The sequence below is a fragment of the Orcinus orca genome, chromosome 13 (genome assembly GCF_937001465.1).
Source record: "Orcinus orca chromosome 13, mOrcOrc1.1, whole genome shotgun sequence".
In the NCBI taxonomy this organism is placed as follows: Eukaryota; Metazoa; Chordata; class Mammalia; order Artiodactyla; family Delphinidae; genus Orcinus; species Orcinus orca.
In genome coordinates, this window is record NC_064571.1 from 13,058,203 (window position 1) to 13,071,057 (window position 12,855).

The following is a 12,855-nucleotide window of genomic DNA, read 5'->3' on the forward strand; positions in this document are numbered from 1 at the left end:
TATTTTGTCTTTCTCAACAAATTATAGAAAGACAAAAGAGTAAGGTCAACATATAATAATTTATTACTTCAGGTGAGTTACAAAACGATAAGTGACCGTCAAGTTGACACAGGTATTATCCACGGCATGTGGATGACACAGGTCAGGGTCACAGAGAACAAGCCTGAGACAACATGGGACACGAGTCGGGCAGGTCAGTCATAGATCAAGGCGAGGCTGGGAGGAGATGTTGACTGTCTAGGACAGGGGTCAGCAAACTATAGCCCACGGGCTAAATCTGGCCCACGGCCTGTTCTTCTGGATGCAGTTTTACTGGAACCCAGCTGTGCCCATTCATCTGAGTACCGCCTGTGGCTGCTTTTGCACTAAGACAACAGAGTGGAGAATCTGCACCATAGACCCTATGGCCTGTGTCAACTGAAAAAAAAATGCACAGAAGTTGAGAATTGTGTTTCATTCGGTGGACTGGCTGAAGACTTAAGCCCGGGAGGCAGCCTCTCAGATAGCTCTGAGGGACTGCTCTGAAGAGGTAAGGGAGAAGCCAGGATATATAGGAGTTTTTGCAACAAAGACCAGGTAGTCGGAACATTAAGAGATTACTATTAATTAAAGGAAACCAGACATCTCAAGTTAATGAATTGAGCGCTTTTCTATGTATGGGAAGATGTAAAAGTCTGGGCTCATTGAAATCATTCCCTCGATGTGCACCGCAGCTGTCTAGGGACACTATCTTGCTTTTCTCCATCCTGAGTCCCCTCAGGGTGCACAGTGGGTGGAAGCTGCAGTGGCCAACGGCTTGATGGCCCCAACATCTTTTGTTTACTGATACGACAGGTGACATTTTTCACCCACACCCGCAAAGCCTAATATGTTTACTATCTGGCCCTTTACAGAAAACGTTTGTCCACCTTGGTCTAGCAGCTTCTTCCTAAGTAGAATGACAGGCAGAGAGTGAAGGTGGGAAGTATTTGTCTGAATACTCTGTGGGAGACTCGGAACTTGTTGACCATCTATCTCACAACACGACTCCACAAGCAGAGTCAGGAAAACACCTGCCAAGGGAAGGAGGGAAAGCACCAGGGCCAGGAAACAATGCGAGTCACACAGGGGCACAGAGGGAAGGGGAACAGTTTAAAACACAGGAAACATTTTAAAAACCTATGATGCTCAGCTGAGCTACCTGAAAGGAAGGAGCAAAAATGCTGGAGGTGTATCCCAAGCTGTAGGAGGTTTCCCCTGGTGCAGAAATGGAGCAAGTTAGCCAGGGCTTGGGGACGGAGGCACACTAGGTCCCTGGGGGCAGATCTTAGAGACATCACAGTGTCTTCAGGAATCAGATATGATTCTATAAATCACTCCTGCATTGGTCAGTCATTGGACACGGCTACCCCGTGGGGGAGGTATGACCTTGGACGAGGCTGATACAATCGCTGTCTACAATTGTACCGTCAGCTGATACAACCTCCAAAGAAGGCTGTGGGTCGAAGGTCTTCTCCCAGCAGTTCCCAGCCTCCATACTGAAGGAGTATGTGAGCAGAACATCACAGTATCCTCCACATTTAGAAAATGATTTAAGAGGAGTAGAGCTCTCATTCTCTGGAACTGACATTATTAAAGTGATGAACACTTACTCTGCCATTCACTCATTTTTATTCCATAATATATATATATATGATGTATGATTAAAGATATTTTATGTATATTGGACACCTAAAAAAGTACCAGGCACTGGGCCAGGCTCCAGGCTCTGCCCATCAGGATCCCATAGTCTGCAGAGCAGCGGGGTAGGGACAGACAGAAAGACACACACAGCCCAACCGAGAAGTGCTGCAGGGGAAGCAAGCACAGGCCTGGCTCAGCACACAGAGTTGGGGCTCAGGAGATGCAGCCACGGCTTCACAGAGGAGGAGGCCCCTGGTCTAGCCTGAGCGACTCGGATTTACAGCTTTAGATGGAACAGAAGTGGGCTTCTTTCTACCCATTCACGCCATGCAGAAAGTTGAGTGATACAGAGCGTGTGGCTCCCTTCTCTCGCGCCTGGTACTGCCAACCTGTGTTCCAACTCTCTGGTTCCTGATTCCAGCATAAACCAGGGTGTTTACATTCATTGCCACTAGATGGCAGTATTCGGTCAAGAGGACCGGCTACCGTGGCTTACTGCTGTCAGCCCCAGTTCCGATTTTGGTTGATGCGGGGAAGGGAGGCACGGGGAGGCGTCCTGGGAATGGCAATAGGGTTTTCCATTGTTTTTTACTTTAATTCATAAAATTGTATATGACATACATATCCATGCGCCTAAAGGATTGAAAAATCAAGCAAATACTGGAATATTGGTGTCCATGGTAGACTGGAAATTACTGCCTGATGTTTTCCTAGAAAATTGGCAGAACTAGAATTTTGCCATGAGAATTATTTTTTCTTACTGTGTCCCCCCTACCTCCTGGCCAGGTACCTGGTGTACAGATTGGTGATGTTATACTTAAATTTTTTTCATGATCTCCAGCTGGGACCACCTTCTATCACTTTTGAGTGTCCCGCCCACGCTCCACCCAGTGAGGAGAAAAAAAATTTCTAAATGCGGAGGATACTGTGATGTTCTGCTCACATCCTCCTTCAGGAAGAAAAAGCTTCTTCCCCAGCGGCTGGACTTTCTGTGGCAGTTGATATGGGGCACGTCTGGGGCATTCCCTGACAGCAAGACGACACAGGTGTGCCCAGCTGCGCACCTGAAAACCACCACATAAGCCTCATGATCCTAATCTTCCATGATAATGAGTCACTGATAATATCTAAAGCTAAAAAAGGAATGAGAGGGGGACCTTCAAGGTGGCGGAAGAGTAAGACGCGGAGATCACCTTCCTCCCCACAAATACATCAAAAATACATCTACATGTGGAACAACTCCTACAGAACACCTACTGAATGTTGGCAGAAGACCTCAGACTTCCCAAAAGGCAAGAAATTCCCCGCGTACATGGCCGTGTGGCTGACACGGTCCTGGTGCTCCGGCTGGGTGTCAGGACTGAGCCTCTGAGCTGGGAGAGCCAAGTTCAGGACATTGGTCCATTGGAGACCTCCCGGTCCCATGTAGTATCAATCGGCGAGAGCTCTACCAGAGATCTCCATCTCAGTGCTAAGACGCAGCTCCACTCAACAACTAGCAAGCTCCAGTGCTGGACACCCCATGCCAAACAACTAGCAAGACAGGAACTCAGCCCCACCCATTAGCAGAGAGGCTGCCTAAAATCATAATAAGTTCACAGACACCCCAAAACACACCACTGGACATGGTCCTGCCCACCAGAAAGACAAGATCCAGCCTCATCCACCAAAACACAGGCACAAGTCCCCTCCACCAGGAAGCCTACACAACCCACTGAACCAACCTCAGCCACTGGGGACAGACACCAAAAACAACGGGAACTATGAACCTGCAGCCTGCGTAAAGGAGACCCCAAACACAAAATGAGAAGACAAAGAAATACACAGCAGTTGAAGGAGCAAGCAAAAACCCACCAGACCAAATAAATATAGAAGAGATAGGCAGTCTACCTGAAAAAGAATTCAGAGTAATGATAGTAAAGATGATCCAAAATCTTGGAAATAGAATGGAGAAAATAAAAGAAACGTTTAACAAGGACCTAGAAGAACTAAAGAGCAAACAAACAATGATGAACAACATAATAAATGAAATTTAAAATTCTCTGGAAGGAATCAATAGCAGGATAACTGAGACAGAAGAACGGATAAGTGACCTGGAAGATAAAATAGTGGAAGTAACTACTGCAGAGCAGAATAAAGAAAAAAGAATGAAAAGAATTGAGGACAGTATCAGAGATCTCTGGAACAACATTAAACACACCAACATTCTAATGATAGGGGTCCCAGAAGAAGAAGAGAAAAAGAAAGGGACTGAGAAAATATTTGAAGAGATTATAGTTGAAAACTTCCCTAATATGGTAAAGGAAATAGTTAATCAAGTCCAGGAAGCACAGAGTCCCATACAGGATAAATCCAAGGAGAAACATGCCAAGACACATATTAATCAAACTATCAAAAAAATATATTAAAAGCAGCAAGGGAAAAGCAACAAATAACATACAATGGAATCCTCGTAAAGTTAACAGCTTTCAGCAGAAACTCTGCAAGCCAGAAGGGAGTGGCAGGACATATTTAAAGTGATGAAAGGGAAAAACCTACAACCAAGATTACTCTACCCAGCAAGGATCTCATTCAGATTCGACAGAGAAATTAAAACCTTTACAGATAAGCAAAAGCTAAGAGAATTCAGCACCACCAAACCATCTTTACAACAAATGCTAAAGGAACTTCTCTAGGAAGGAAACGCAAGAGAAGGGGAAGACCTACAATAACAAAGCCAAAACAATTAAGAAAATGGTAATAGGAACATACATATCGATAATTACCTTAAATGTAAATGGATTAAATGCTCCCACCAAAAGACATAGACTGGCTGAATGGATACAAAAACAAGACCTGTACATATGCTGTCTACAAGAGACCCACTTCAGACCTAGGGACACATACAGACTGAAAGTGAGGGGATGGAAAAATACGTTCCATGCAAATGGAAACCAAAAGAAAGCTGGAGTAGCAATTCTCATATCAGACAAAATAGACTTAAAATAAAGACTATTACAAGACACAAAGAAGGACACTACAGAATGATCAAGGAATCAATCCAAGAAGAAGATATAACAACTGTAAATATTTATGCACCCAACATAGGAGCACCTCAATACATAAGGCAAATGCTAACAGCTATAAAAGGGGAAATTGACAGTAACACAATCATAATTGGGGACTTTAACACCCCACTTTCACCAGTGGACAGATCATCCAAAATGAAAATAAATAAGGAAACAAGCTTTAAATGATACATTATACAAGATGGACTTAATTGATATTTATAGGACATTCCATCCAAAAACAACAGAATACACTTTCTTCTCATGTGCTCATGGAACACTCTCCAGGATACATCATATCTTGGGTCACAAATCAAGTCTTGGTAAATTTAAGAAAATTGAAATCGTATCAAGTATCTTTTCTGACCACAATGCTATGAGACTAGATATCAATTACAGGACAAAGTCTATAAAAAATACAAACAAATGGAGGCTAAACAATACACTACAAAATAACCAAGTGATCACTGAAGATATCAAAGAGGAAATCAAAAAATACCTAGAGACAATTGACAATGAAAACAAAATGACCCAAAACCTATAGGATGCAGCAAAAGCAGTTCTAAGAGGGAAGTTTATAGCAATACAATCCCACCTCAAGAAACAAGAAAAATCTCACATAAACAACCTAAACTTACACCTAACACAATTAAAGAAAGAAGAACAAAAAAACCCCCAAAGTTGGCAGAAGGAAAGAAATCATGAAGATCAGATGAGAAATAAATGAAAAAGAAATGAAGGAAACAATAGCAAAAATCTATAAAACTAAAATCTGGTCCTTTGAGAAGATAAACCAAATTGATAAACCATTAGCCAGACTCATCAAGAAAAAAAGGGAGAAGACTCAAATCAATAGAATTAGAAATGAAAAAGAAGTAACAACTGACATTGCAGAAATACAAAGGATCATGAGAGATTATTACAAGCAACTATGCCAATAACATGGACAACCTGGAAGAAATGGACAAATTCTTAGAAAAGCACAACCTTCTGAGACTGAACCACAAAGAAACAGAAAATATAAATAGACCAATCACAAGCACTGAAATTGAAACTGTGATTAAAAATCTTCCAGCAAACAAAAGCCAAGGACCAGATGGCTTCACAGGCGAATTCTATCAAACATTTAGGGAAGAGCTAACACCTACCCTTCTCAAACTCTTCCAAAATATAGCAGAGGGAGGAACACTCCCAAACTCATTCTACGAGGCCACTGTCACCCTGATACCAAAACCAGACAACAATGTCACAAAAAAAGAAAACAACAGGCCAGTATCACTGATGAACATAGATGCAAAAATCCTCAACAAAATACTAGCAGGCAGAATCCAACAGCACATTAAAAGGATCATACACCATGATCAAGTGGGGTTTATCCAGGGAATGCAAGGATTCTTCAATACATGCAAATCAATCAATGTGATACACCATATTAACAAATTGAAGGAGAAAAACCATATGATCATCTCAGTAGATGCAAAAAATTTTTTTGACAAAATTCAACACCCATTTATATTAAAAATCCTCCAGAAAGTAGGCATAGAGGGAACTTACCTCAACATAATAAAGACCATATATGGCAAACCCACAGCCAACATCGTTCTCAATGGTGAAAAACTGAAACCATTTCCACTAAGATCAGGAACAAGACAAGGTTACCCACTCTTACCACTATTATTCAACATAGTTTTGGAAGTATTAGCCACAACAATCGGAGAAGAAAAAGAAATAAAAGGAATCCAAATAGGAAAAGAAGAAGTAAAGCTGTCATTGTTTGCAGATGACATGACACTATACACAGAGAATTCCAAAGATGCTACCAGAAAACTACTAGAGTTAATCAGTGAATTTGGTGAAGTAGCAGGATACAAAATTAATGCACAGAAATCTCTTGCATTCCTATACACTAACGATGAAAAATCCGAAAGAGAAATTAAGGAAACACTCCCATTTACCACTGCAACAAAAAGAATAAAATACCTAGGAATAAACCTACCTAAGGAGACAAAAAAACCTGTATGCAGAAAACTATAAGACACTGATGAAAGAAATTCAAGATGATACAAACAGATGGAGAGATATACCATGTTCTTGGATTGGAAGAATCAACACTGTGAAAATGACTCTACTACCCAAAGCACTCTATAGATTCAGTGAAATCCCTATCAAACTGCCAATGGCGTTTTTCACAGAACTAGAACAAAAAATCGCAAAATTTGTATGGAAACAGAGAAGACCTCGAATAGCCAAAGCAATCTTTTTTTTTTTGTGGTACCTGAGCCTCTCACTGTTGCGGCCTCTCCCGTTGCTCTTGTTGCGGAGCACAGCCTCCGGACGCGCAGGCTCAGCGGCCATGGCTCACGGGCCCAGCCGCTCCGCGGCACGTGGGATCTTCCCAGACCGGGGCGTGAACCCGTGTCCCCCGCATCGGCAGGCAGACTCTCAACCACTGTGCCACCAGCAAAGCCCAGCCAAAGCAATCTTGAGAAAGAAAAACGGAGCTGGAGGAATCAGGCTCCTCGACTTCAGACTGTAAGAGCTACAGTAATCAAGACATTATGGTACTGGCACAAAAACAGAAACATAGATCAATGGAACAGGATAGAAAGCCCGAGATAAACCCATGCACATATGGTCACCTTATCTTTGATAAAGGAGGCAAGAATACATAATGGAGAAAAGACAGCCTCTTCAATAAGTGGTGCTGGGAAAGCTGGACAGCTACATGTAAAAGAATGAAATTAGAACACTCCCTAACACCATACACAAAGATAAACTCAAAATGGATGAAAGACCTAAATGTAAGGCCAGACACTATCAAACTCTTAGAGGAAAACATACGCAGAACACTCTATGACATAAATCACAGCAAGATCCTTTTTGACCCACCTCCTAGAGAAATGGAAATAAAAACAAAAATAAACAAATGGGACCGAATGAAACTTGAAATCTTTTGCACAGCAAAGGAAACCATAACAAGACTAAAAGACAACCCTCAGAATGGGAGAAAATATTTGCAAATGAAGCAACTGACAAAGGATTAATCTCCAAAATTTACAAGCAGCTCATGTAGCTCAATAACAAAAAAAACCAAACAACCCAATTCAAAAATGGACAGAAGACCTAAATAGACATTTCTCCAAAGAAGATATACAGATTGCCAACAAACACATGAAAGAATGATCAACATCATTAATCATTAAAGAAATGCAAATCAAAACTACAATGAGATATCATCTCACACCAGTCAGAATGGCCATCATCAAAAAATCTAGAAACAATAAATGCTGGAGAGGGTGTGGAGAAAAGGGAACACTCTTGCACTGCTGGTGGGAATGTGAATTGGTACAGCCACTATGGAGAACAGTATGGAGGTTCCTTAAAAAACTACAAATAGAACTTCCATATGACCCAGCAATCCCGCTACTGGGCATATACCCTGAGAAAACCATAATTCAAAAAGAGTCATGTACCAAAATGTTCATTGCAGCTCTATTTACGATAGCCTGGGCATGGAAGCAACCTAAGTGTCCATCATTGGATGAATGGATAAAGAAGATGTGGCACATATATACAATGGAATATTACTCAGCCATAAAAAGAAATGAAACTGAGCTATTTGTAATGAGGTGGATAGACCTAGAGTCTGTCATACAAAGTGAAGTAAGTCAGAAAGAGAAAGACAAATACAGTATGCTAACACATATATATGGAATTTCAGGGAAAAAATGTCATGAAGAACCTAGGGATAAGACAGGAATAAAGACACAGACCTACTAGAGAATGCACTTGAGGATATGGGGAGGGGGAAGGGTAAGCTGTGACAAAGCTAGAGAAAGGCATGGACATATATACACTACCAAATGTAAGGTAGATAGCTAGTGGGAAGCAGTCGCCTAGCACAGGGAGATCAGCTCAGTGCTTTGTGACCGCCTGGAGGGGTGGGATAGGGAGGGTGGGAGGAAGGGAGACACAAGAGGGAAGAGATATGGGAACATATGTATATGTATAGCTGATTCACTTTGTTATAGAGCAGAAACTAACACACCATTGTGGAGCAATTATACTCCAATAAAGATGTAAAAAAAAAAAAAAAAAAAACCTAGGAAAGGTTGTAAGATAGAGTGGTACAAACAGTAAGAGAGGCATAGTGACTAGAGTTCAGAGTGAGGAGGAAATACTTCCAGCTAGGAGGAGGGGAAAGGGAAGGGGCAAGGATGACTGTCTTCTCCCTACATCTCCCACCTGTGTGGATGGCGTTAACATCGCCATGGTAAGCCAAACTGGGGCTTCCAGGAGCATCTTCAACTCCTCCCATTCCCTCTCACCCACCTTTAATGGATCCCCAAATGTTCTCAGTTACAATCACAGAATAGCTCTCCAATTCATACACTCTCACCTCCTCCCAAGTTCAGCTCCTCTCCTCTCCTGCCAGAATTTTTGCAGGAGTTTCCTAACCAATTTCTCCACCTCCAGCTCTCTCTCCATCCAGCCCGTCTTTCACGCTACCTAGAGAGTAATATTCCAAAATCACAATCTGATTAGCATTCCTCTGCTTAAGAACTTTGGTTGACTTTCCATCACCTAGCATAGCAATATCTAAAATTTTGTCACTAGCATATCAGCTTCCCTACTTTATTGCTGTCACATCTCCTTATGTCCTGTGCCCAGATTTTTTTTTTTTTTTTTTGCCTGTGTCTCTTGGCCCCTTCCCCCCACTTCACCACTCGGCTCTGTGTTTTGGGGGCTGGAGTCTACAGATAATATTTTCTGAACTCCTTTGCCAGCTGCTTTTCTGTTAGGACGTAGGGCATGGCAATCACCCAACCAGAGGGCAACTGGAAATCAGCAGGAGAAGACACTCTTCCTTCCGCAGCAGTTACTTGAAGTTCTCGTGGTTGCTGCTGTGACAGCAGGAGTGCAGTGGCTCTAGATTTCAGCAGCCTGGTCAAGGTGGATCCAGAACTGAAGGTACCAGCAACCTCCAACCTTGTAGAACCAGGTGTAGACCCCTGGGTTCCAGCCCAGAGGCATCAGCGGCTTCGAATTCCCTTTTGCTCTTCCAGCTCTTCCATCACCTTGGTAACCAATCTCCCATATTCAATTCCTGCATTTGAAATACCTAGGGTAATATCTGTTCTCCACCCTGGACTCCTGTACTGTTAGTTATGTACTATTTTTCTCTAAATGACTCCTTAAAAAAAACAACCTGACCTTATCCAAGGCAATAATATTCATGAGGTCATACGTTGATGTATATTTTTCTAATACATGTTCGACTAAGTGCAAAACTATTAATATGTAAATTGTCCATCTATATCCCATCTAAAATCATCTCTTGTACTGATATATATCCCATTTGGGGAAACTATAGGCTAGGGAATACAGTCCAGCCTCCCCATCACCATCTGGTTGTGGCCTCCCTCTCCAGCTCCCATCTCCGGTTCCCCTACATAGACTCTTCCATCCTCCTCTCTATCCTTCCTCCCCAAATGACACGCCTTTCTTCAACAACAGTATATTTTTTTGTTCTCTGTTCATGAAACTATCCTGATTCTTTTCCTGACCAGAAAATCTCTTCTTGGGACTCCTCTGCTGACGTAGTGGTTAACACTCCGTGCTCCCAATACAGGGGGCCTGGGTTTGATCCCTGGTCAGGGAACACAATCCCCCCATGCATGTCACAACTAAGGAGCCCGCCTGCCATAACTAGGACCCAGTGCAACCAAATAAAAATAAAATAAATAAATAAATAAATTTTTAAAATTACTTCTTACTCTTAATTCAATCATCCCCTACATTTTGAAGTATTATTTAAACTTCATGCTATTCAAAGGGCAGCTTTGACTCTCTTCATGCTCCTTACTAGACAGGGAATTCCTTTGTAGATTCAAAATATAACCCCTGCAGGAACTTCACACCGTAGGTCAGAGTATTGCTTGTTGAGTGAAGAGTCAAGAAGAAGATGAATTATCCGATGCCTGTGGCTTCGTTGGGATCCGAGACTGGGGAAAGTCTACCCTGGAGGAGGGAACAGAATTATGCATGCAGTCACCATGAAGCACCAGGTGAGTGCTTCCAGAGCGGCCCAAATTGGATATTCCAGTAAATCCAATACAGGAAGAACAGCAGATACTAGCTTTAAAGAATTAGAATTCAATAAACTATGCTTTGCGTGGCGCCTCTGCTGGACAAGGGCTCAGCAGCCACTTCAGGACGTTTCATTTCTTCGAGATCAGTCTTCATGCACATGGACTATCCAGTCATTTGACCTAGAGTAACAGGACATTTCTAAACCAACAGTAACCCAACCATCAATGACTCAAGAGGTCAATAGCACCTGGACTATTGTCTTGTCAACATTTTCTAGACCCGTGCTCCATGGAGAGGGTAATGTTAAGCTCTGGTTTAGAAGAATTTTTATCAGAATAACCAAGATATACCTTTAAAAATTATAATGTGGAAAAAACAAAAGTCAAAACCATAAGCTTTGGGCTTCCCTGGTGGCGCAGTGGTTGAGAGTCCGCCTGCCGATGCAGGGGACGCGGGTTCATGCCCCAGTCCGGGAAGATCCCACGTGCCGCAGAGCGGCTGGGCCCGTGGGCCATGGCCGCCGAGCCTGCGCGTCCGGAGCCTGTGCTCCGCAACGGGAGAGGCCACAACAGTGAGAGGCCCGTGTACCGCAAAAAAAAAAAAAAAAAAAAAGCTCATAAGCTTTGTGTCCAGCAGACGGGGTTCAAGCTCCTATTTGGCAACTTCCTATTTGGATGGCCAGGTAGCCATTACTAATCTCTTATTACCTTAGTTTTCTCTCCTGAAAAATGGGGATAATAATGCTTACCTTAGAGTATTGCTTTGAGAATTCAGGAAGAATTTTCAGAGAAAGCACCTACTTAGTAGTCAATTAGTGGAAGCCGCATTTTATCACTCTTAACGTGATAGAATTCATGGAATCAAATAGAAGTGATGATTGGGGATGTCAATCTAGAGGAACAGAACCCCCAGGAGGGCTATATGGAGAGGGACTGTGGAGCTGAGCCTGGAGGGGTGTCAGTGGAGTGACCATTCTGGCTCTAAGGGGCTGATGATTCTAAGGCAGAGAGAATGCAGGGCTGCAGGGTCGGGGTGGCTAGTTGGCCAAGGGCTGCTGGAGACAGATTTCACTTTGAAGTGTCAGGCTGACTTTGAAGCCAACTGGAAGCCTCCAACCCTCAGAGGGCAAGGGACATAAGGACACAGGGACACAGGACAAGCAAACATGATTAGCTTTTACAGCCAACACAGGAGACTTAGGAACCAGCCTTGCAGATAAGTTTTGAGTTCTTCCTTGATTACATCAGCCCTCAAGTTAGTGCCACTCCCTGCCACGTAATCCACAGGATTTTCTACTCTACCGTGTCACAGGAAAGGAGAACTCACTGGGGGGCCCAAAGGAAATCACAGGAAAGTCTCACTTTACACAATAGGGATATTCCTAAAAGTTATGGCGTAAAGGGAAATTTTGCTGAATGCGTTTTTCAGTATAGTCTGTGTAAGTGTGATTCCCTTTACAGGGCAAACCACAACCCGCAATTCTTGTTTGGCATATTTGTCCTTTTGTCCCACTGTGGCTTCTCCAAGGAGGCAGACCTCTAAAAGGCCAAGGACATTGAGTGGTTTCAAGGCAGATCCCATTCTAGGTACCGGACAGTTTTTATAGGGGGGATTCTTGAAGGAATTTACAATGATCGAAGAGACAGAATAAGCATATGAAAAGCAAGGCTTAAGAATGTCTTTTAAAAGTTTTCGTCAAAGGATGTACATCCTGAAATTCCAACGAAAAGATTTTTTAAAATATTTATTTATTTATTTGGTTGCATCAGGTCTTAGTTGCAGCAACTGGGCTCCTTAGTTACAGCTCACAGGCTCCTTAGTTGCGGCTCCAGGGCTCCTTTAGTTGCAGCTCGCCGGCTCCTTAGTTGCAGCATGTGGGCTCCTTAGTTGTGGCATGCGAACTCTTAGTTGCAGCATACATGTGGGATCTAGTTCCCTGTCCAGGGATTGAACCCAGGCTCCCTGCATTGGGAGCGCGGAGTCTTATCCACTGCGCCACTAGAGAAGTCCCCCCACCAAAAAGATTTGAAACAGCACATGATAAAAACAGAGG